We start from the raw sequence: 24,200 nt of genomic DNA, 5'->3' as shown, positions 1-24,200 counted from the left end.
ATTATAAAAACTTGGCATCTGTGTCTGAACAGAACTTTGGCTAGTCTGTATACCTATACAAGTGACAATTTCCACCAAAACTGGAAACAGAAAGTAGAGTTAAAGATTATTTTTCTAGAGCAATAACATGTCTTAGGTATAAATCTATAAGCAATGAACTTGAGCTACTAGAATGAGATAATTACTTAAGTGAAACCTTGACTGTGACTGATTATACAAAGCTTAAAAATAAAGTAAAAAAAAAATGAAAAAAGTCAAACCTGGTCATTGTTGAGCTGAATTAGCCTCATTTTAAGCATCCATTAGAGACAATTTGACAGATGCAAAATAATTTCTTAAACAAGTATCTTTAACCATTGAACATTTTTATAGCTTAACATAATGAAATATTTATGACTGTTAGAATATATAAAGCTTAAACAAACTATATTAACATTGTTTGTATACAGTAAGTTTCCCTAAGACATGGGGAGCTTCCTCAGTTTTCCTAAGAACAAAGTCACAATGACTAGGTCATTTTTATAAGACTTAGCTTATAACCTTAGTGATTACCACCCAGCAAAACCAGCATGAACAAGACAGGAACAATCTTAAAATAACAGGGCTTTGGCTAGGTGTGGTGGTGCATGCATTTAATCCCAGCACTCGGGAGGCAGAGGTAAGATCACTCTGAGTTCAAGGCCAGCCTGGGACTACAGCGTGAGTTCCATCCAGGTCATCCTGGGCTACAGTGAGACCCCTATCTCAAAGACAGTAAGTAAATAAAAATTACCTTAGCCTTTAATTTTTTTCATGAAAAAAAAAAACATATTAAGAAAGTGTTTATATAATTTTCAAGGTTTTTCAGTGATCTGACTGGCAAAAATAACATTAAGCAAATGAAATGTAAGATCTAAGTTTTGATTTTCTTTTATACTCTATTACTACTGATTAGTTTAGCTTAATAGTTTTTCTTATTGATAGCCAAACATCATGGACTTTGGGTAAACCAAATTACAATATCCTAATATCTGGAAAAGTCTGATATTAGCAAAAAGTTGAGTTCACAAATATAAGGCACATGAGGGTACAAAGAATAAACTATGAAGAAAAGATCTGCTACCAGAATTCAAAATGAACAAGAAATACATGCATATTTGGCTTAAATATGAAGACATGGAAAACTTTACAATTTTTAAAGCTCATCAGAATAATGGTACCTTTATAGAATATTTTCTTATATTATTTTCCCTTATGAAGATATATAGCACTTTTTTGTTTGTTTATTTTTATTTGAGAGTGACAGAGAGAGAAAGAGAGAAAGAGGCAGAGAGCGAGAGAGAGAATGGGTGTGCCAGGGCTTCCAGCCACTGCAAATGAACTCCAGATGTGTGCGCCCCCTTGTGCATCTGGCTAATGTGGGTCCTGGGGAGTCGAGCCTTAAACCAGGGTCCTTAGGCTTCTCAGGCAAGCACATAACCACTAAGCCATCTCTCCAGCCCCTGTATAGCACTTTTTAAAGCAAAGCAAGATATCCACCCAATCTATATGTCAGTTTCTGAAATTAATTCAGCTATATCTAGCATGCCCAAAGAATAGAGGAACTGGACTAATCGCCCATGATCTAATGAAAAAGGAGACAGGTATCATGGAAAAGAGAGAAAATGAGCATAGCATGGCAGGGCCACTTGCCACTGCAAACAATCTCCTAATGCATGTTCCACTATGTGCATCTAGCTTTTTTTAAAAAATTTTATTAACATTTTCCATGATTATAAAAAAAAATCCCATGGTAATTCCCTCCCTCCCCCCTGACACTTTCCCCTTTGAAATTCCATTCTACTTCATATTACCTCCCCATCTCAATCATTGTACTTAATAGGTTGATATTGTATATATGTAAGTACCCTTCCTTTCTCTTGCATCTAGCTTTGTATGGGTACTGGGAAATCAAACCCAGGCCACCTGGCTTTGCAAACAAGCAACTTTAACTGCTGAGCCAGAAATATTTTCAATCTCCTCCAAATATTTTTTTATAGAACTATACTGAATCCAAACATACACAAAATTTCATGACAAAATCTATAACTACTCAAACCTTAACCAACTCTATAATTCTGCCTGTGGCACTTTGGTAAACTTGCTCAGTAATGACATGAGTTAAACCTAAAGTATTAAGACTGATTGTTGGAGGAATTGAAGAGTTAGGCCTCAAATCACAAAATAACTTTGTTCAGAATTTTCTTTTGCTGTTCACCATGAAGGATATAGTTTCCAAGTTTATGATAGATAAATGATGTTCAGTGCCTTCAAATGTGGTCTATTTACCTTATAAAATAGGAAATGAGAGTAAATTATTCCTTTGTAAAGTTTGTTTTTGAGGCAGAGCTTTAGATATGATAACCTTATGAGAGAATTAAATACTAATGAGCCAATTTTAACCTTAAGATTTAGTTAAAAAGTTGGTAAATAGAATATAGCTAACTTGGTTGAGTACTCTAAAGTCAGTCTTTCACAACTGTGGTGGTTTGATTCAGGTGTCCCCCAAAAACTTAGGTGTTCTGAATGCTAGGTTCCCAGCTGATGGAGATTTGGGAATTAATGCCTCCTGGAGGGAGTGTATTTATTGTTGGGGGTGGGCTTATGGGCTTTATAGCCAGTTTCCCCATGCAAGTATTTGGCATACCCTCCTGTTGCTGTGGTCCACCTTATGTTGGCCAGGGGGTGATGTCCATCGTTTTCCTCTGCCATCGTGGAGCTTCCCCTCAAGCCTGTAAGCCAAAATAAATCTCTTTTTCCCAGAAGCTGATCTTGGTTGGGTGATTTCTATCAGCAATGTGAACCGGACTGCAACAACAACCATTATCATGACCAGATTAATATCAATGAGCTAAAGTTTTAAGTTTACAATCTGAATACCATAGCAACCTGCTACCAGCCAGGACCATACTTTGTTAGTCTGATGTAAGCCCTAGGCTAATAGTCATTTTATATTTCAAGAAGTCTGAGCCAGGCATGGCAGCACACATCTTTAATCCCAGAACTCAGGAGGGAGAGGTAGGAGGATCACCATGAAGTTTGAGGCCACCCTGAGACTACATAGTGAATTCTAGGTCAGCCTGAGCTAAAGTGAGACCCTATCTCAAAAAAAAGTCTGTAATCTGATCAAGTACTTTAGAACTTAATCAACTTTGTCTTTAACCTGTTTAAGCTTACTTTTACCTTCATCCACATACTTAACTTTTACCTTCATTCATATGTTACAATCTATGTAACCATTCTGTAACAGTCTTTTTCATCAAACATTTACCAACATTTAATGTTTTCTCTCTAGTTTTTCTTCCTTAGTCAATTTGTCTCATAATTACAAGAAAAACTTTCATTATCCTTATTATAAGACTTTTAATATGGCCATTTGATTTTTTTTTTCCTCAAAAGACTTTTTTGAAATAACTTTTTATAAAAGAGTAGAGAAGACTTGACTTATACTGTTTATCCAGACTATACATATAGATTTTATCATTTGTTGATTTTGGAACTATTTTTTCTCTTATAACTTTCCTGAAACACTGCTTTTTAAAAAAGTATGAAAGCAGATTCAAACATTATTAGAAACTTTCTGACAAACTCAGCATCAAGCACTTCCAAATTTAAACATAAATCTTGAGGTATTTTCTTATCATAATTCTATAGGAGCATAGAAAAATAAAGTAAACTTAAAGACAGTTACAAATTTCTTATAAGAAGCCTCTATCTGTTGACAGAGATGTGGAGCTCACCAACCATCATGCTGGGGCCAGGAAACAGATTCCCTACACCTGCAGCTCCCTCTGACTCAGCAAGGCAGGGAAGCTAAGAAAAAAGAGCCATCAGGAATTCTCCTGGGGGCAGCACAAACCCTAGAGAGATCTGTGTCCTGTCTCTCCAACAATGAGATGTGTGCTAGGCGCCCCCTCTTATTCCCAGGGTCACATGGCCATCTGCAGATCAAGCCCTTCAACGGAAAGCACTAAATGACACATTGCAGGTGCTTCTGCCTGGGACTGGCCCAGAACTTAACTATTCCTGTTCTACTTCTTGCTCTAGGGAACACATTAGGACTTAGTTAATCACGTTTTTCTTTCTAAATTCAAGGGAGAGCTAAATTCAGGGCTACAAGACAGCTTTCTGATCCTGTCATTTTACAAGTTTTTTAAAAAAAATAAAATCTCTGTCTAACAGCTTTTTATTCCCTAGGAACAAAGACACCATAAGGAAGAAACTCCAAAAGGAAATAGGAGCATGGATGACACAATGACCAGAATGGCCTGGCTAGAGACCAGAGGCAAATGCACTGTATAGAGGACCTGGTCAGGGCCCTGGTTCCTTGACTCTACATTTTCCATGCTCATCTTAGAGGTAGTCTTGATATGGAAACCTGGCCCCTCTACACAAAGTAGATGATTCTATCAGTTTATTATAAGAGGTCCAGGGACCTCAAAGACTTCCTCTCAAGAGCGGATGTAAGGCTGGAGAGATGGCTTAGCAGTTAAGCGCTTGCCTGTGAAGCCTAAGGACCCCAGTTCGATTCCCCAGGACCCACGTTAGCCAGATGTACAAGGGGGTGCACTTGTCTGGAGTTCATTTGCAGTGGCTGGAGGCCCTGGCACGCCTCCCCCCCCCCATCTGCCTCTTTCTCTCTCTGTCTATTGCTCTCAAATAAATAAATAAAAATAAATAAAATTTTTAAAAAAGAATGAATGTAGGCAGATAAGAATGAGAGGGGTTTGGGTGTCACAGACAACCTAAAAGGCCCACTGTGGCTCTTAAGATTCAAAGGGAAGTGACAGTTAACAAAGGAACTTCATGCTTAAAGGTAGAGTTGGCCAGTCTTTCCCAATTAGGCCCCAAGGCAGTTATAATCAGAAGGGCTATTTCTACTAGCTCCAAGGATCCTTGGCTACATTGAGCAGAAGTCAACATTCTTTTCCCAGAGGGTTCATTTCTATCTCCACTTGGGCATAATTCTATATCTTATAAGCCTGGTTCCAAAGAGAAAAGACTGTAAAGTGATATGGAAAAAACCTGTGCTTACTCTCACATAGCCAAGATTGACAGTTTCCAAGGCAAGTGAGAATCTTTAAGAACAAGGTCCTTTTTGTAATTTAGGTCAGCCCAACTCAACCCTAAGGAACATATGAAGTGACTCATCCCCACAGGGTGGCCTTTCAGTGAGGAGAGAGGCTGGGTGTTGGATTCACATGTCACAGGGAGATCTCCTGAACAACATAGGTGGGACGACACCCCTGGTAGGTGGAACTGTTCTCAGCCATCTCCTCCTCTCTGCTGTCCTGTAGCACTCCATTCCTCATCTTCTCTGGAAACAGGTCAGTGTTCACAGGGGAGTCCTGGCTGTGGCTTTTGAAACCAAGCCATTTCTGGCAGGACTGGGGCAGGAGGGTGAGGAGCTTTGGCAGCACAGGATAAATAGTATCAGAGTTCAGGGGTTGGCCAGCATTCCCTCAGTGAGCAGACTGATAATGAAGTCCACCGCAATGACTATGGTGGAGTTGAGGGCACTGTACCATAAATAGGACAGGGAATAAAAACTCTGCAGTCCTGTGGGTTTGGGGAGAGTAGTAGAGGGCATGAGGGTGGTCACAGTGTCAGTGGTCAGATTGCTGGGTGCATCGAGGGAAGGTGGTGCCACACCAGAGCCCATGCTGGTCATATGCTTCCAATGCCAAACCAGAAGGCCACAATGAGTCCAGCCAACAGACCCACAATGGAACCGGGAGGATTGACCCAAGGAATGAATATTCCAAGGCAGAAGAGTCCCAGCTGTGGACCCCTAACCATGCCACAGATGCTGATTGCTGCCTGCAGCACAGATCCCATCTGGGAGGAAATATAGACCATGCCCAGACAAAGCAGGTCATAGCCAAAAGCAAGGCTTCTGGAAAGCATGATGGCTCAGGTTTCAGAGAACTGAGTGGACCAGGGTTGGATTAGATCTTCCATTGTAACACTTGCCAGTGAATTGAATGCTGAAGATATGGTGCTGAGGGAGCCACTGAAGAGGCAGGAATCAAGTAGTCCAGGGAGGCCCAGCAGGTCTTTCAGGAGGTCCATCATAAAATGAAAACTAACTGATCTGGCGCTGCTTGATGCTGCTGGGTGCCCATCGTGTTCCTGTCATCCTTTTAATAGGCAAACAGGCCAATGAGGTAGCTCATGCAGAGAACCATTTGCTGGCAAGGGAACACAGCATAGCAGGAGAGCACAGCAGTCTTCTCTGTGTGGGAACTGAGGTAGCGTTGCACCTGAGCCTGGTTCATCCCAAACAAGGACAGCATCATGAAGATGCTCCCAAAGGCCAAAGTCCAGAAGGTATGTCACACAAAGGGGTCAGGATCCAGTTCAATCCCAGAGATGTAGCCAAACTGGTAAGCCACTTCCCATACATGCCCCATGCCACCCACTTTGGCTAATCCTACAATGATAACTACCAGCTGCCCTAGGAACATAACCAGTTTCTGGAACACAGCTGTCTAGATGACAACCTTCAGCCCACCCAGTGCAGTGTAGATGGTCAGCACTGACAGCCACAGATCACAGCCAGTCACTGCATTGAGGGCCAAGGATGGAGCATAGAGTACAACCCCCATGTAAATCATCATCTGAAAGATGAAGGTCACAGTTCCACAAATTCATACTGCTTTATTAAATTGAGGCTCTAATTATTTATATGCACTGGTAAGATGCAGCTGGTAGAAGACTGGGATGAAGATGTGAGCAGGAATCAGCAGTCCCAAGACATGGGAGCAGCCCAGGAACCAATACTGTGTTGCAAATCAATTGATCTCAGATGACACTCCCAAGATAGCCACAGCTGACTGGAAGGTGGCCAGCAGGAAAAGTGCCACAGGAAGGCAGCTCATTTTGCAGTCTGCCATCAGCAGCTCACCAACAGAATGGTGGCTCCAGCCACAGCAAGCATGGTAGAGGCCGATGACTAGGGAGAGAAGCAGCAGTATGGTGAATATTACATAGTCCACAACAGAAAAGATGGGTGTGCCCACACTTGTGTCTGAGGTGGAGTGTAAGAGAGCAGAGGTGCTTACCCCTGCATTCATCATCACCGTATCTGTGCTCTGTGCCAGGCAGAGTTACTTGGTTTGGCAGGTGCAGGCAACTGTTTCCCACCTGGCTCCCAAGTCAGTCTCACAGCCCTTTTCTTCCTCTTGGTGACATGGTCCAGGAGCACTGAAGGGAAGTGCTACAGAGATCTCTTCTTTCTTCCAGAGATGAGTGTCGCTTTCTTCTTCCTCTTTCAGCTCAGCCTTGCCTGTGCCTCCATGCATGCTGAGCCTCCATTGTACAACGTTTTAAGAGTAGGAGAATCTTGCATTTTTCCCTGCCTATAATCTTATTTACTTTCCATGTTCCTTCTGGGGGGCACTCAATAGTAAAAGTTGGTCATGCAGTCTAGGACAGTGGGTTTGGTGGAGGACATCCCCCACAATGAAATGGCACTGCTCAGAACAGAAATCACTCTGCAGCCTTAGGGCTGTGAGCCACCTATATTCTCATACACACACATTCATTTCAAGAGCACTTTTCATCCAGACTGCAGACAACCATCTCCCCCTCACACTTTCATTCATTCATTCATTCAGAAGCTATGCATTTTCATTTTAAATTCCATTCTATTTATAACTCCAGAGACAAAAACCAAAGCTTGAAATTACTTCCAGTGTAATTTCAGACCTCACATTGAATATTTTTACAAACCAAAATTTGACTAGTCTTAATTCCAATTTTCAATTTTCAATTTCTCCCAGGGTGGTCACGGTGTCCAGGTCACCCAGGGACAACCATTCGACAGCTGGGAGGTCAAAGTTCCATCTGATGGCCATCCCATATCAAAAGATAGCCAGTATAATTCACAGAACTTCCTCAAATAAAAGCCATCTCTCGTGGCATTTAAGTCAGAGGCCCGCTATTGGAAGAAGGGAAAGTTAGTAAGGAAGTGAGGACACATTGCAGTGGGCTAGATGTATAGATGTGGAGCTTGTCTGTTCCATGGTGGAATTTTCAGATGCTGCAGCTGGTTTCCTAGGAGGATACAAAAATGTTAAGTACAAAAGGACAAAAACACTAAACAGAAAGACAGACACGTGACCACACAGGACTGAAAAAGACAGACCAGGGGTTGAGGCAACATCTCGCCACCACCCAGGAGGTAGTGCTGCATCCAGTCTTGCACTGAAACCCACTTACCTCTGAAGGTTTTCAGACCAGATGGCTCTCCACTCATAGTGTTGATGTCCTTTGACTGCCACTCCTTTCTGCCAGGGTCTGGACAATGTCCCTGGGGCTGAGGAATGTCTTTCAGTGGCTGCCCCCTAGGGCCTAGACCCACAGTCAGAGTAGAGTCCCAAGAAATTAAGACTCTGTGAGACCAGATTCAGGAGTCAGTTTAGCGAGAATATGTTTCACAGGGGCCTCCAAATGTAGAGAATCCCAGATCAAAAATGAACAGAAGACCACCCAAATAAAATTTAAAAGAAGAGTCTTTATTGAGCCTGCCGATGTCTGTCCCCTCACAGCAAGGAGGAGAGTATCCCATCCTACTTTTTTTTTTTTTTTCTGAGTTTTCGAGGTAGGGTCTTACTTTAGCTCAGGCTGACCTGGAATTCACTATGTAGTCTCAGGGTGGCCTTGAACTCATGGTGATTCTCCCATCTCTGCCTCCCAAGGCATGCACCCCCATGCCTGACACCCCGTCCTACTTTTACAGTGAGTTTTTAAAGGCAAAAACCACATTCCTTTACAGTGATCTGAAAAAGCCCCAGTTACCCCTTCCACACAGAATTGTCTTTAGCAAGTGCAAGTGAAGCTAGCATGATTACAAAAGCAGAATTTTTGCAGTTAGCACAAGATATGAAGCAGATACCAAATATCAGAACATCTTGACCTCAGGGTGAGAGCAAATACCAGATGCCTTACTGAGACCCATCCTCACTCCTGTAATTTATGCTCTGTGCTAATCTTCAATTTCGTATGGCTCCTTGAGAGTGTCAAGATGGCTGAGTGGCCTAAGATGGCTTCCCTTAGGTCTGTTCACCAGAGGTTTCATAATAATGTATACTGCATAATATAAAACTTTAAATATTCATCTTTATGTAATACAGGTTCTAAATGATCTACATTTATTGATCTTTTCCTTGTTTCCTTTAGATTTGGCTTTGCAAATGTATCCTTAAGAGATCATTTTTTTTTTGTTTTGTTTTGTTTTGTTTTTTGAGGTAAGCCCAACAAAATGTCCCTTTTTTTATGAGAGAGAGAGAGGGAGAGAAGAAGGGGCATTGAAGGAAGAAACTTCTCACTAAATGGTCTCCAGCCTCTGTAATTGAACTCCAAATGCACATATAATTTTGTGTGTTTGGCTTACATGAGATCTGGAGAGTCAAGCATGGGTCCTTACATTTTGCAGGCAAGTACCTTAACCTTTCAGCCATTTCTACACCCCAAAACTTTGTTTTTACATACAATACATGGAAATCATTTGGGATTGCTTCTATGGTTACAGAATTCATCCATGAACCAACTTACTTGTGTGCATTACTTTTAGATTATCATTTTTTTAAAATTTTTATTAGCATTTTCCATGATTATAAAAAAATATCCCAGGGTAATTTCTTCCTCCCTCCCCAACACTTTCCCCTTTGAAATTCCATTCTCCATCATATTACCTCCCCATCTCATCATTGTACTTATTAAGTACCCTCCTCCCTTCCTTTCTCTTCCCTTTATATCTCCTTTTTAACTTACTGGCCTCTGCTACTAAGTATTTTGCTTCTCACGCAGAAGCCCAATCATCCGTAAGATTATCATTTTTTAATATTTAATTATTTATTTATTTCAGAGAGAGAGAGAGGAAAGGCAAATAGAGAGAATGGGCATGTCAGGGCCTCCAGCCACTTAAAACAAACTCCAGATGCATGTGCTACCTTGTGCATGTGGCTTATATGGGTCTAGATAATTAAACCTTGGTCATTAGGCTTCTCAGACAAGCACCTAAACTGCTAGGCCATCTCTCCAGCCCTATTATCATGATTTAAAATTTTTTGCTCATTTCTGTTTTTTTTGTTATTATTATTAACATATTTTCTATGGATACATCATGTGTTGGTACCTTCCTTTGCCTGCGCTGCCCTCTTCTGCTGGGGACCCTCCTCCATGGGGTTTCAGGTATTCCTTATAGGGTTGTAAATATTTTATTTATTTATTTATTTATTTATTGATTGATTGATTCAACAGAGACAGAGAGAATGGGGATGCCAAGGCATCTAGCCACTGCAAACAAACTCCAGATGCATGTATCACCTTGTATATCTGGCTTACATGGGTACTGGGAAATTGAACCTGGGTCCAAGCACCTTAACCACTAACCTATCTATCCAGCCCATTTCAGTAGTTTTGATGGTAATGCTTATTCATTTTTTGTAAATGAGATTCATCTTTAATACAGGTTATATATACACATATATACACATTAGGTATAATATATACACATATATATATACATTAGGTATAATTTGAATTTACTATTCAATCATATTTTTCTTAAAAGGTATTTCTATTGACAGAGTCAGAATAAAGGGATTTCTGTAGCCTTTGTGACATCATGCACTCATTCGTCTTAAAAGATTATATGCATCTTGCATATGTCACTACATAGCTTTTTGAGTTGCTTGTGTGGATATGTGGCATTAAAAATTATTCAATGGGACTGGAGAAATGGCTCAGCACTTAAGATCCTTGCCTATAAAGCCTAAGGACCCAGGTTTTATTTATTTTTATTAATTAGTTTTATATTCAGCAAATACAGTCAGTTTGGTACCATTATTAGGCTCATCCATGACCTACCCCCTCCCTACTAGCCCCTCCTTGTTGAGGTATATGGGTCGTGCATTGTGGAGTTAGCCAACATTTATGGGTAAGATAAATGTCTCTGCATATCATGACCCAACATGTGGCTCTGACATTCTTTCCACCCCCTCTTCTGCAAAATTTCCCTGAGCCATGTTGGGTTCATGTTTGGTCTGCTTTAGTGATGAGGTGTTGGGGTTCTCTGAGGCTCTGGCTCTCTGATTTAAGGACCCAGGTTTGATTCCTCAGTATCCACATAAATCCAGATGCACAAGGTAGCACATACATCTGGAGTACATTTGTGGTGGCTAGAAGACTTGGCTGGCTGGCTTTCTCTCTCTCTCTCTCTCTCTTTCTTTCAAATAAATCAATAAAATATTAAAAATAAAATAATTAAATGGTCACATTGTTCAAGAAGTTATAATATTATTTATAATTCTAAATCTCAATCTTGTCTCCATTTTGAATATTTGCTTTTCTTTCTATTTTATTTTATTTTAAAATTTAATTTAATTTTTATTTTATTTTATTTTTTGGTTTTTCAAGGTAGGGTCTTACTCCAGCCCAGGATGACCTGGAATTCACTATGGAGTCTCAGGGTGGCCTCGAACTCACGGCAATCCTCCTACCTCTGCCTCCCGAGTGCTGGGATAAAAGGTGTGCACCACCACGCCCAGCTTCCTTTTTATTTTAAAAGAATTTTTAATACTAGTGCTTTTAAAGTCTTCCATCAGGTTGAATGGCATATCTTTTTAAGATAATTAAGTCTTTGGACACATTAATATACAACTGATAATTTAATACAAAAGTTCATTATTTTTAAGATCATGTCCTGAAGAATAAGTTGTAAATCTGTGAATAACAGTCTATTAAATTGAAACTTCATTTATACAAAGGAGAAATGGAGCATGTCATTATATTCAAGGCAACAATTCTTGCAATTTTCATCTACATTTGCCACACACACTTGTCCAGGCTTGAGGAGCAAGGGAACTGTACTCTCACATCTTCTTTGAGTTATAATGAGCAGTATTCTCCAGTAGGATTGATATATTCTACAGATCAAACCCTAACCAGAGGTAAACATCACAAATGTTTATAAATTCCTTTAATGATGTATAAAGTATTTCTGTGTAACATGTATTACATGCAATAAAATGGGAAAAGGGGATACAGAGATGGCATAGCAGTTAAAGTGCTTGCCTGTGAAGCCTAACAACCCAGGTTCAATTCCACAGCCCATGTAAGCCAGATACAGAAGGTGGCACATGCTTCTGGACTTTGTTTGCAGTGGTTGGAAGCCCTGGTGCATCCAGTCTCTATCTGCCCCTTTCTCTTTCTCTCATATGAATAATAAAGATTTTTTAAATGGAAAAATGATGAACTACATGTTTACAATTATAGTAGAGGGCTATAGAAATGTCTCAGTGGGTTAAATGCATTTGCTTGCAAAGCCTGATGGCCGGGGTTCAGTTCTACAGTACCCACATAAAGCCAGGTGCAAAAAGTGGTGTAAGTATCTGGTGTTGTTTGCAATCACAAAATGCCCTTGGGCACCCTTTCTCTCCCTCTACTTGCAAATAAATAAATATTTTACAAAATAATATATATTAATACCAAAATAAGAGTATTTAGTGAGAACCTATAGATGTGATGGTTTGTCCAATGGAAATGTGATCCTACAAATCTTGCTTGAGTGCCAACTGCACCTTCATTTCAGTTTCATAATGTAGTTGAAGGGAGTTACTGATGGTCAGATAACAGCTGGTTCCCTTTGATCACTGCCCATCTGGTTTACATGAGAGGACAGGAAATTGAACCTGGGCCAGCAGACTTTACAAGCAAGCCTCTTTACCCACGGAGCCATCTCCCCATCCCACACCAACAATAGTTCCTAGATAAGAATTTCTCATTGTTAAGGGAGACAATCCCATGTGACCTCACAAAAATAGGAAAATGTCAAAAAGGAAGGAGGAAGGCAGTACAAAGTGTGTGATCACTGTTGCAAGCAATTGAGCATTCCCTTATAGCAGCCACTTCCAGAATCCCTCAGAGCTAGGTAATCCCCCAAAGCAACCACTCCAAGAATCCCTAGGTGTTCTTTCACCAGAGCCCATGAGCACTGGAGTATGGACACAACAGTTCCTATCCCTCACTGGCTAAGGACTGCCCAGCCTGCGTGTGGGCAGAGTAGGCCCAGGTCATGGGTGGGGGAACAGACAGCAGGTTAGGTCTACTATACCTGCATTATGAAGACATTTAAACCTCTCTATAGCATGCTTTTACACTCCTACAAAACCTCTAGGGTATAAGTGGATTAACAGGTAGATAGTTTTAACTCAATAGATAACAAGTAAATGAACATGCCCACAAGAACACAACCTACTTCTCCCACAGAATAACTCAGATACATATGTGATATGTGGCATTCTGATATATAGATCCAAGGAGATGGAGGTCAGTGTGAATGCCAGATATGCATCTTGTCTTGGATTAAATACATGAGCCTCCTCCTTCCTCACTACAAATTATTGCATAAACTGCTACACGCATGCTCCAGATTCCAGTTGCACTGAACCAAAGAATCAAAGTCTCTAGACATGCCTCACTCTCAGCTACATTACTAAGAAAATACTAACAACATACATTACTGATGTACTTTTCAGGACTTGTCTGTCAGTGAAGAGATGAACACTTAAGAATAAACTTTGGGATCTCATTTCCCTGTGTTTGAGTAATTATACAGAAACCCAACCATGATGTAAACCTATCTTAATTCAATGTAACTGAGGTCAAAATATTCTGGCTGGTCAGACATACTGGTATGACATATAGTCCAAGCTACCTCAGAGAATGAAGCAGGATTCTGGATCAATGGCCTCAATGGCCAGTCTGAGTCATATAGACTAAAAGAGAGAAAGAGAGAAAGAGAGAGAGAGAGAGAAGGAGAGAGAGAGAGATCCCTAACATTCACAGTTCCTGACTTGGGAGGCAGATAAAAAGTAACCCCACATGTTCCTCTCCCACATAGAAATTAAAGCTCTCTAAAGCCACAGTCTCCAAGAGAAGGTGCAAGTGATTGGAAATTCATTTAAACTTCTCTAGACAAATAATGAGTTAACTGAACTCCAAGTACAAAATATATACTATAAATCTGTATCATTTATTGAGTTTGAAAAAAGTTTAGTAGAAAGTTTAATGTCACCCAGATTTTTAATGTCATAGAGCAAGAATACTTTGATGTTTTATTGTACCACTTTAAAAAATCCATTCTGAGCTGGGCGTGGTGGCACATGCCTTTAGTCCCAGCACTCAGGAGATTGGGGTAGGATCTCTGTGAGCTCAAAGCTAGCTTGAGACTACATAGTAAATTTCAGGTAAGCCTGGGCTACAGAAAGACCCTACCAAACCAAATGTGTGTGTGTGTGTGTGTGTGTGTGTGTGTGTATATCCATATCCATTCTGTATAGAAACACTGTTAATTTTCCCAGTTTTAGACTTTAGAATCAAACCACTTTATCCTATAAAAGAATTTTTAAGATTTGCACAAACCTGTCCTATTTTATGATATTTATGTAAACAAAATTCAACCCCACTTCCTCTGATAATAAAAGTGTTTTTTTTTTTCTTTTCTATATTGTTACTTTTTACATGACGTGAAACTAATGAGAATCTACTGTTGCTTTTAGAACCATCTTCTTTGGAGAAAAATAGTCTATGTTTTACCCCTCCTTGCCATGCCTTACAAAGTTCACAAAGTGACAAAGTGCTTGGCAGTGGAAGGTCCTTCTGGCGGGTTTGAGGCTTTCTGCAATAGACTTTGCATTGTTGAGAAAAGAACCAGGCGATACTTATCAACAAGTTTCTTGAAAAGCCGATAACATTTTCTCAGAGTAACCTCCTGCAAGGCCACACTTTCTCCCCTCAGTCGGTCTATCCACTCAAAAGCCCACAGGCTGTCCAGACTCCACGGCACGGCCTCCGGGGAGTGCAGCGTGAGCAGCGGCTGAGTGGTGCCTCTGCACTGCACCAGAACAGCCTCGCCAGGCAGAGCTCCCCGGCTTCCTCGGAGCAGAGCTTCGTGACACCTGTGCTCAAGAACCGTCATGAGCCGGAGCACGTCCAAGTGGTAATCGGTATCAATAAACAAGACTCTATTTCCAGTCCACCCTCCGATTTTGGAAGCACACATCGGGCTGTTAAGTGATACAGCATTTCTGATTTTTCCTTTCCTTCAGGACCATGAAATTCAACGACATCACCCTGTGCTGGTAATCTTCATCAATAGAGATTTGAATCTATTTCTTTCAAGGAACTTCTACCTTCAAGGCAAGGAGCTTGGTCCCAGGCTCAGCCTTGTGGGAGTCACTACACATCGCCCAGCTGGGTGGGCGTGATCAACACTCGACTTTTCCGCTAACAACGCCATTTACCATGTGTTCCAATATTTGCTTTTCTTTAGTGGTTCACTTAACTATATCCATCCTGCAGCAGCAGGTAGAGAGAAATCAGTAAATCTTACAAATCATAGGTGAAAGGAAACATGAATCCCAGATTATGTGCATGAGTGTTTCACACTCAAAAACTCCACCAAGGGCTGGAGGAAAGGGATGGGTGCTTGATAGATAGAATCATCCAACATACCCCAGACCTACTTAATCATGAAAAGGCTGCAAAGTATGTATGTCCTTGACAGCTTTAGAATTATTGTCCTAGATTGCCAGCCCCACCTCCAAATCTCAAGTGCCAGAAGCAAAGCTTAGCTCAGGAAGCATTTAGATGACCTATGAGTTGTGGCTGTGTTGTGTCAGCTGCAGTTTAAAGTTTATTCTGAAGAGTTACTCAAGTGTGGTAACTTTCCAGTCAGGCAAAGATACAATGTTCCTTGGGTTAGATGTGGATCTCAGTTGAAGAACACTTGCTCAACTTGTTGGAAGTCCTGGGGTCAATCCTTAGTAAAGCAAAATAAAACAGAATAAAAAGTAACCTAGAGGTAGTCTTATTTTTCTTCCCATCTAAAGCATCTAAATGATTTGCTCAGGACATTTCATTATTTACCTGGTAGATACTCTCACAACCTCTGGAATAAGGACAACTATGATATTCTTTTCTATTTTTATTTTTATTTTATTTATTTTTTTCTCAACTTTTATTAACATTTTCCATGATTATAAAAAGTATCCCATGGTAATACCCTCCCCCCCCCCATTTCCCCCTTTGAAATTCCATTCTCCATCATATCCCCTCCCCAGCTATGATATTCTAGTTGTGGCTCTTCTGGAAAGATCCACCTTAATACAAGACCAAATCTGACCTTCACTCATGGACCAGAACCCATAAATTCAGCAACATTAAAGCTTTAGAGACAACCATGTTTAAGGAGATTGGCATTTTTCAGGTGAGTGATCTGCCAGGGTCTCACTCAGGGAAGTCATGGGGATGTCGTTGTAAGCATTTGGCAGCAATCGTGAAGAACTTTAAGCCTTTCAGAAGTTCCTCCCAGGAAATATTCCCTCACAATAGCCTCAGAATTGTCTCCATCTTTGTTCTATTAATTTAGTGAAACCTATCTTATCCTAATTTAAGAGAGAAGTAGAAACTATGATGCAGAAACTTAAGGAAAATGCATTGACTGCAATGCAGGTAAGGATGAGAGCCAGTTCCTTCATGTCCCTTCCACTAATGCCCTTCCTCCTGCCAACCAGGGCTTCTATTATTTTGATGTCTTTCTTTCCTTGTTTTCTGTTTCTTTTCTTTTTTAGCCATGTAGAAGAAAAATCATAGTTTTTTTTTTAATTTTTTGTTCATTTTTATTTATTTGAGAGCGACAGACAGAGAGAGAAAGAGGCAGATAGAGAGAGAGAGAGAATGGGCACAACAGGGCCTCCAGCCACTGCTAACAAACTCCAGACGCTTGTGCCCCCTTATGCATCTGGCTAATATGGGTCCTTAGGCTTCACAGGCAAGTGCTTAACCGCTAAGCCATCTCTCCAGCCTCATAGTTTCTTTTTCTTTTTTTTTTTTTTTTGAGGTAGAATCTCACTCTAGTTCAGGATGACTTGGAACACACTGTAGTCCCAGGCTGGCCTTGAACTCACAAGAACCCTTTTACCTCCACCTCCCTTGTGCTGGGATTCAAGACATGTGCCACCATGCCCAGCTGAAAAATTGTAGTTTCATAGAATTTGTTACAACCTGTTGCTTCAGGTGTACACTGGGATCTTAAATGCTATGCCCCATAGATAAACAGGGTTATTGGATGTTATAAATACTATGTAAATATCAGGAATTATCACTGTATAAATATAACAATATTTAACTTATATAATAGCTGATGAATATCCTTGCACATGGCCCATATGTCTGTGATAAATCATAGAATGTGAATATCTTGAACTATGTAATACCCAGTTGTCTTCTATGCCTGCTTCTTTTTTATTTTACATAAATTATAATGGGTTATTCTTTTTTATTCCCTTACCCTAGTTCTCATTACCCTGCAGGCCATCCTCTATGGAGTTATGGTATTCGCTCTGGGGACATGAAGGCCTCAGTCAGTCCCTGTGGGACTGCAGTGGAAAGGATACATTAGCAAAACACCATGGATCCATGATTTGACACAGACTTCAGTTAAGAACATTAAGAACAACAAATAAATACCCCTTTTTTTCCCTCAGATGAAATAGCATTGTATCATTTGGTATAATTTTAAAATCCAAGTCAGAATCTCATTGTCAGGAAACTCATAGACTTGAGAGAGAATACCCATTGTCTTTCTCTCTCTCTCTCTCTCTCTGTGTCTCTCTCTTTTTCTCTGTCAAATAAATAAATAATATTTTAAAAAGAGAGATAAAATTGGGAGTTCTATGCCACCCTAAGACTCCATAGTGAATTCCAGGTCAGATTGGACCAGAGTGAGACCCTACCTCAAAAAAGAAAAAAAAAAAAAACTGGATGTGGACATTTTTTATGTGATCCATAATAAAACTGAAACAGCAATTTTGGGGTTACACCAATATGCTAATGTGCCAATAAATTCAGAGTACCCTTTAAAAAAAGAGAGATAAAGATGGGGAGAGAAAGAGAGAGAATGGGCGTGCCAGGGTCTCCAACCATTGCAAATGAACTCCAGTTGCTTGCACCCTCTTGTGCATCTGGCTTTAGGGGGTCCTGAAGAATCAAACCGGGATCCTTTGGCTTTGCAGGCAAATACCTTAACCACTAAGCCATCTCCCCAGTCCACAAAATTTTAGTGTATGCAAATTTCATAGATAAAAGCAACTTTCATTTTTATGTCTTTGGTAGAGATCTAATTTGCCAAGGGTTAAAAGTGAATATAGAATTTTCTTAATTGAATGATCACTTAATTCTATATTTAAACAATAATTACATTGGAATGCTCAGGTGAGTATTTCCATAGTTTATCTGAAAAAATAAATGAAATTAGAAAACAGGCCTGGCAACATGGCTCAGTTGATAGAGTGCTTGACCAGCTTATGAAGCCCTACAATCCATTCCCAGAGCCACATAAAACTGAGTATGGAGCTGGTGTCATAATATATGCCTTTAATCCCACCGATGGGGAGGCAGACATAGAAGGACCACTGTGAGTTCCAGGTCAATCAACCTAGGACTACAGAGTGAATACCTGGATTAGAGTAGAACCCTGTGTGAAATAAATAAATAAATAAATATAAACTGAGTGTGGTGGTACAGACCTGTAATCCGAGCACTTGAGAGATGGAGGCAGGGGGATCAGAAGTTTGAGTTCATCTTTGGCTACATGGTGAGTTTGAACCCAGCCTAGGCTACAGGAGACCATGTCTCCAAACCAAAAAATAAAAGAAAGAATAAAGGAAGGGAGAAAGGAAGGAAGGGAGGGAGGGAGGGAGAGAGAGAGGAAAAGGATCCAATGAAATTTGATTAATAAAAAGTCCCCCCCCCATACCCAGTGCTAGGGATTAAACCCCGGGACTTGCATATACTGAAGAAGTGTTCCACCACTGAGCTATACACCACTACCCTCATCAAAAATGTAGAATCTTGCTGGGTGTGGTGGCGTATGCATGTCTTTAATCCCAGCACTCAGGAGGCAGAGGTAGGAGCGTTGCTGAGAGTTGGAGGCCACCATGGGAATACATAGCAAGTTCCAGGTAAGCCTGAGCTATAGTGAGACACTACCTCGAAAAACAAAACAAACAAACAAAAAAGTATAATCTTTTTATAGTTAGGAAAATTTTAATATGATAGTGTTTCAAGTGTCTGATATGTTTGTATTAACTGTAGTTTGGGCTATTTTATGTTTTCCAACGCAGCCTCTTTGAGCCATGAAGAGAAAACAAGGAGAATGTAAGTCAGGTTTATCTGGACAGTGGTGGCTATAAAGCTATCTTCGGAAGCAAAAAAATAAAAAAGTTCCTGATAATTTTACACATATTTAAAAAGAGGTCGACACGACAATTAACTTTAGTTCACAGATGTTTCGGGTGCACCTCCCTCACTAGCTTTGAGAAAGCTTGGCGGTCGTTGCCCCGCCCCCAATTCAGTCATTGTGTTCTGAGAAGACCCTTGTAATGTAGCAAACAGGCGCTTAGCGCATGCGTGGCTGGCTTGTGCTGGCTCACTTGCTGCTCTGCAGTGGGCAGCTGGATGAGCCTGTGCCTCATAGCTAGTCCTTTTCAAAGGAAAGGCGGCGGAGATGCCCGCCGCCTCCACCTGAGGAATGACCAGCAAGGAAATGGAGCCAGCAAGGTAGGCCTTCCGGTGGTGGCTTTCACATGCAGAACATTTATTTTTTCTCATCAAGTATTCCAAGTTTGTATGGCTTGGGATATTTTATAACCTGGGATATCCAGACCTAAAGTCTTTGGTTCCAAAGAGCCATCTCAGGAACCTTTAGAGGCTGGCCTCAATTGTCCTGCCCTGTATTGCCCTGGCTGCCCTGTGCCACCTTCCCCTGCCGCTAATTTGTCCTGTCAAACCAGCACAGTTCTTCTCCGGGGTAGTTGTGTGTCTTTCAAACCTGAGGTACTTACTGTGGGTTGTTGGGGGAATGGAGGCAGTGACTGCAAAGTAATTTGAGGGAAAATGCGGTATTATTGAGGTTTGGGGAATGGCACATTGAAGTGACAGTCATGAGAGTGGTTACATAGTATCTGCCTGGAACTGAAGGATATGTGATTGCAGTTTTGGGGTGAAAGAGGAATTTGAGGTCCCTAAAGTAGGTCTGAAATAACTCAAAGGCTTGGAACTGCCAGCAATTCTGATGTGAATGGGAGGGGAAAGGTCAGGTGTGTAAGTTCTGATGCCCATGGTGATTATAGTAGAGGAAATGGGGTGTTTCAAAGCAGCTGTAAGAAAGGCTGGTGGATAGGATAAATTGGATTGGGGAAGGGAAGTGTAAGAGAGAGAGAGAGTGGGAGAGAGAAAGGGAGAGAGAGAGATTGATTTGAATATTTGAAGTGAGTGGATGAATCAGCAGAATGACCTGTGTATGGAGGAGGTGAGAACAAGGGCCTGACACAAAGGAAGAGATTTTATTTAGAAAGATAAATATACCATTATTGTGTGCTGGTATCTTTTGTTTAATTGATTGCTTGCTTGAGTGTAGTACTATTTGACTCCTACAATAAACTGAAGGCTGATGAAATATGTGGTGTGTTTTTATTGACTATCTAACCTTGCTCTGATCCTGCTTTTGTTCTTATTGTATAAGATATGTAAATGACATGCAGAATTTGCTTTTAAGCATCCCTTGACAGATAAGATCACAAAAGCATGCCTTTTTTTTTTTAATTTTTATTAACATTTTCCATGATTATAAAATATATCCCATGGTAATTCCCTCCCTCCCCACCCCCACACTTTCCCGTTTGAAATTCCATTCTCAATCATATTACCTCCCCATTACAAACATTGTAATTATAAAAAGAAAAAAAAAACAAACATTGTAATTACATATATACAATATCAACCTATTAAGTATCCTCCTCCCTTCCTTTCTCCACCCTTTATGTCTCCTTTTCAACTTACTGGCCTCTGCTACTAAGTATTTTCATTCTCACGCAGAAGCCCAGTCATCTGTAGCTAGGATCCCCATATGAGAGAGAACATGTGGCGCTTGGCTTTCTGGGCCTGGGTTACCTGACTTAGTATAATACTTTCCAGGTCCATCCATTTTTCAAGCATGCCTTTTTTGTTATCATTTTCTTCACTTTAAACTGGTGATGCAGGTGTTAGGTCCACACAGAGATTAAGTTCTATAAAAATGCAAGAGGGGCTGGAGGGGATGGCTTAGCGGTTAAGGTGTTTGCCTGCATAGCCAAAGGACCTCAGTTCACTTCCCCAGGACCCACATTAGCCAGATGTACAAGGGTGCACATGCATCTGGAGTTTGTTTGCAGAGGCTGGAGGCCTTGGCACACCCATTCTCTCACTCTCTCTTTCTCTGTCAAATAAATAAATGAATGAAAATAAAATATTTTTTAAAATGCATGAGATCACAGGCCCTTGAACCCAACTTTTGGATCCTTTGTCCAAGTCAGCAAAGGAATTAAAAACACAATTCATAGAGTGGTAAATTATGGATTATGAGGTTTATTTTAGGGAGAGTTAGGATCCAGAAGGAAAGCTCACAGAAAGGCCCAAGCCAAAGGTAGTTTTTCTCATTTTAGCCTCTCAGCCTGGCTGAGAAGGGGGAGGGAGGACAGGAAAGACCCCCACATAGACAAATCTCCAGGGGAAAAGCCTCTGTAGTAGGCTTATTTGTTTATTTACAAACACATACACACACAGTGCAATGCATGAGAGCTCAAACACAAAATCCCTCTCACAGAAGACATCAGATAGGATGAAGAGACAGTAAAGTGCTCAGAGCTTAAAGCAAGAAGTCACCCAAAACAAGGCAGGAAAGTGCCAGGACAAAAAAAAGAAAGAAAGAAAGAAAAAGAAATCCCCCTCCTCCTTACCAAAGTAAGGACAAGGAGAATGAAAACAAATTTATACACACGTCCCAGGATCATTTATGGAACAAATATGCAATTACTATGAGCATTGTCATCAGACTCAGGTGAGTCTGGGAGAGACCTGATTGTTTGGTGGATTCAAGAGGCTGACTCAGGAGGATCCAACCCACAGGTGTACTGAGCCCAGGTTAGCTTGAGGAAGAGGAAGCACTGTTGAGTTGTTGCTTGCAGTCATCTTGCATGAGACTGGGTCTGACACGTGTTCTAGTCATGTCAGGGAAGGCAAAGTGGCATTTCCTTGGGCTTCTGGCTGACTACCTATTAAAAAGGCTGTCTTGCTTCTATTCTCCTTCACTGGTGTTTACAATCAAACCTTTGAAAAATACCTCTGAAATGGAAGGGGATGGTGACCCATGTCAGTACCATGGTGAATATTCCCAATGATGGCCTCTTTCCACAATGGTAAGTCAGCACAAGCCCAGCAAAGTAGGGATGGCAGCCCCTTCACCAGGTGAGGTCATAGCTATGCATCTCTATTCTGTCTTGTTGGAATGTTCGCCACAAAAATGTCCACCCAAAAGTGCCACAGAAGGGCACAAGACAGAAGCAGCAGGGAAGAGAGCCACCCCTGCCTTGGCCTGGAAAGATGGCTTCAACCCCTTTCTCCTTGCTGCCACAGAAGCTACTACTTGCCTTTCTTTCCTTACTGTGTTCTTGTGAGGAAAAATTGAAGGACATGGGTTTGCACAGGCCCCACTCAGTGAGGTTGGCAACAGACCCCAAACTGCAGTGCTGCAGTGGAGGAAGGGAGCTGAGTGCAGTAAATGTCAGGATTTATACAGCTTCTATATGAATAGGAAGACAGGTACCCTGTGGCAATGCTTTTCTGTGTTTTACTACAGTGCTGGAAGTCTGCAGGTAATCAAAGACATAGGCACTCAAGAACCACTGTGAGGCCTTAGGCACTCCCGATCACTGCTACAGATGTTTAATTTATTTTCAAGTGCACCATTTTATATTTACAGATCCTCCTTTATTGTGTTGTGGATAATGTGGTTTTTTTTTTCCATTGTAAGAAGAATAAGTAACCTCCTATCAAATCCTCCTTATATTTTATAGCTTTCTTCCTATAGACAGAACATAATGTCAACAATATTTATTTACTGTCCCATAACTTTACAGACTTCTTCTATCTTCCTTCATGACTTAGATATGCTAGGTTTAGTTGTTTTTTTTACAGTTCCCGGCTTTTACACGGATTCTGGAGACCTGAACTCCGCTCATCAGGAATATGCAGCAAGCCCTCATGGGATTTTTGATTTGTTTGTTTTAAATACTTTATTTATTTATGTACAAACAAAGAGACCCAAGGAAGAGAGACAGAGAGAATAGATGTGCCAGTACCTTCAGCTACTGCAAACACTCCAGATACATGTTACTCTTTGTGCATCTGTTTTTATGTAGGCACTGGGGAATCAAACCAAGGTCATTAGGCTTTGCAGGCAAGTGCCATTACACTGAGCCATCTTTTCAGCTCACCTCACTTTTTTTGTTTGTTTTATTTGGTTTTTGTTTTTCAAGGTGGGATTTCTCTCTAGCTCAGGCTAGTTTTTTTTTGTTTTTAAGTTTTATTTATTTGCAAAGAGAGAGAGAAACAGAATGGGTGCAACAGGGCCTCTACCTACCACAGGTGCATACACCACTATACCACTTTGTGCATCTGGCTTTACATGAGTACTGGGGAATCAAAGCCATATTTTTAGGCTTTGCAGCCAGTGCTTTAACCACTGGGCTGTCATTTCTCCAGCTTCTGTAATAAGAGCCAACTATCTCTTAAGAAGATGCTTCCATAGTTATCACTTGCAGAGTTTGGGAAATGTCTCAGTAGTTAAAGGTGCTTGTTTGCAAGCTTACCAATGATTTTTTAAAATATTTTATTATTTGCAGGGACACATAGAAGGAGAGAAAGAGAATGGTTGCATCAGGGGCTCTAGCCACTGCAAATAAACTCCAGATGCATGTGCCACTTTGTGCATCTGGCTTCACATGGGTGCTGGGGATATGAACCCAAGCTGTCAGGCTTTACAGGTAAGTGCCTTAATCACTGACCAACATCTTCAGCCTCTATTTTTTGTTTTTCTTTTTCATTTTTTTCCCGAGGCATCGTTTCACTCTAGCCCAGGCTGCCCCGGAATTCACTATGTAGTCTCAGGGTGGCCTAGAATTCATAGCAATCCTCCTACCTCTGCCTCCCAAGTGCGGGGATTAAAGACATGTGCCTCCATGCCCGGCTTAGTTTGTTGTTTTTTTAAAATAAATATTTTATTTATTTTCAAACAG

General features: G+C 40.9%; 1 long non-coding RNA gene and 2 pseudogenes across 1 annotated transcript in view; 1 reads left to right on the top strand and 2 right to left on the bottom strand.

Annotated features, from left to right (window-relative positions):
* Positions 1-5,222: 5,222 nt before the first annotated feature.
* Positions 5,223-7,094, bottom strand: LOC101605991 (annotated as a pseudogene).
* Positions 7,095-14,412: 7,318 nt separating this feature from the next.
* On the bottom strand, positions 14,413-15,272 carry LOC101602306 (annotated as a pseudogene).
* An 8,614-nt stretch (positions 15,273-23,886) lies between these two features.
* LOC123459221 overlaps positions 23,887-24,200 on the top strand; it is a 33,997-nt gene continuing 33,683 nt past the window's right edge. The window contains exon 1 of the long non-coding RNA XR_006636106.1: positions 23,887-23,948. This is a non-coding gene — a long non-coding RNA (uncharacterized LOC123459221). The remainder of the gene's footprint in view (positions 23,949-24,200) is intronic.

The sequence above is a fragment of the Jaculus jaculus genome, chromosome 3, assembly GCF_020740685.1.
Source record: "Jaculus jaculus isolate mJacJac1 chromosome 3, mJacJac1.mat.Y.cur, whole genome shotgun sequence".
Taxonomy (NCBI): Eukaryota; Metazoa; Chordata; class Mammalia; order Rodentia; family Dipodidae; genus Jaculus; species Jaculus jaculus.
The sequence above is the reverse complement of the archived record's forward strand: the minus strand, read 5'-3'. Positions and strand labels throughout refer to the sequence as shown.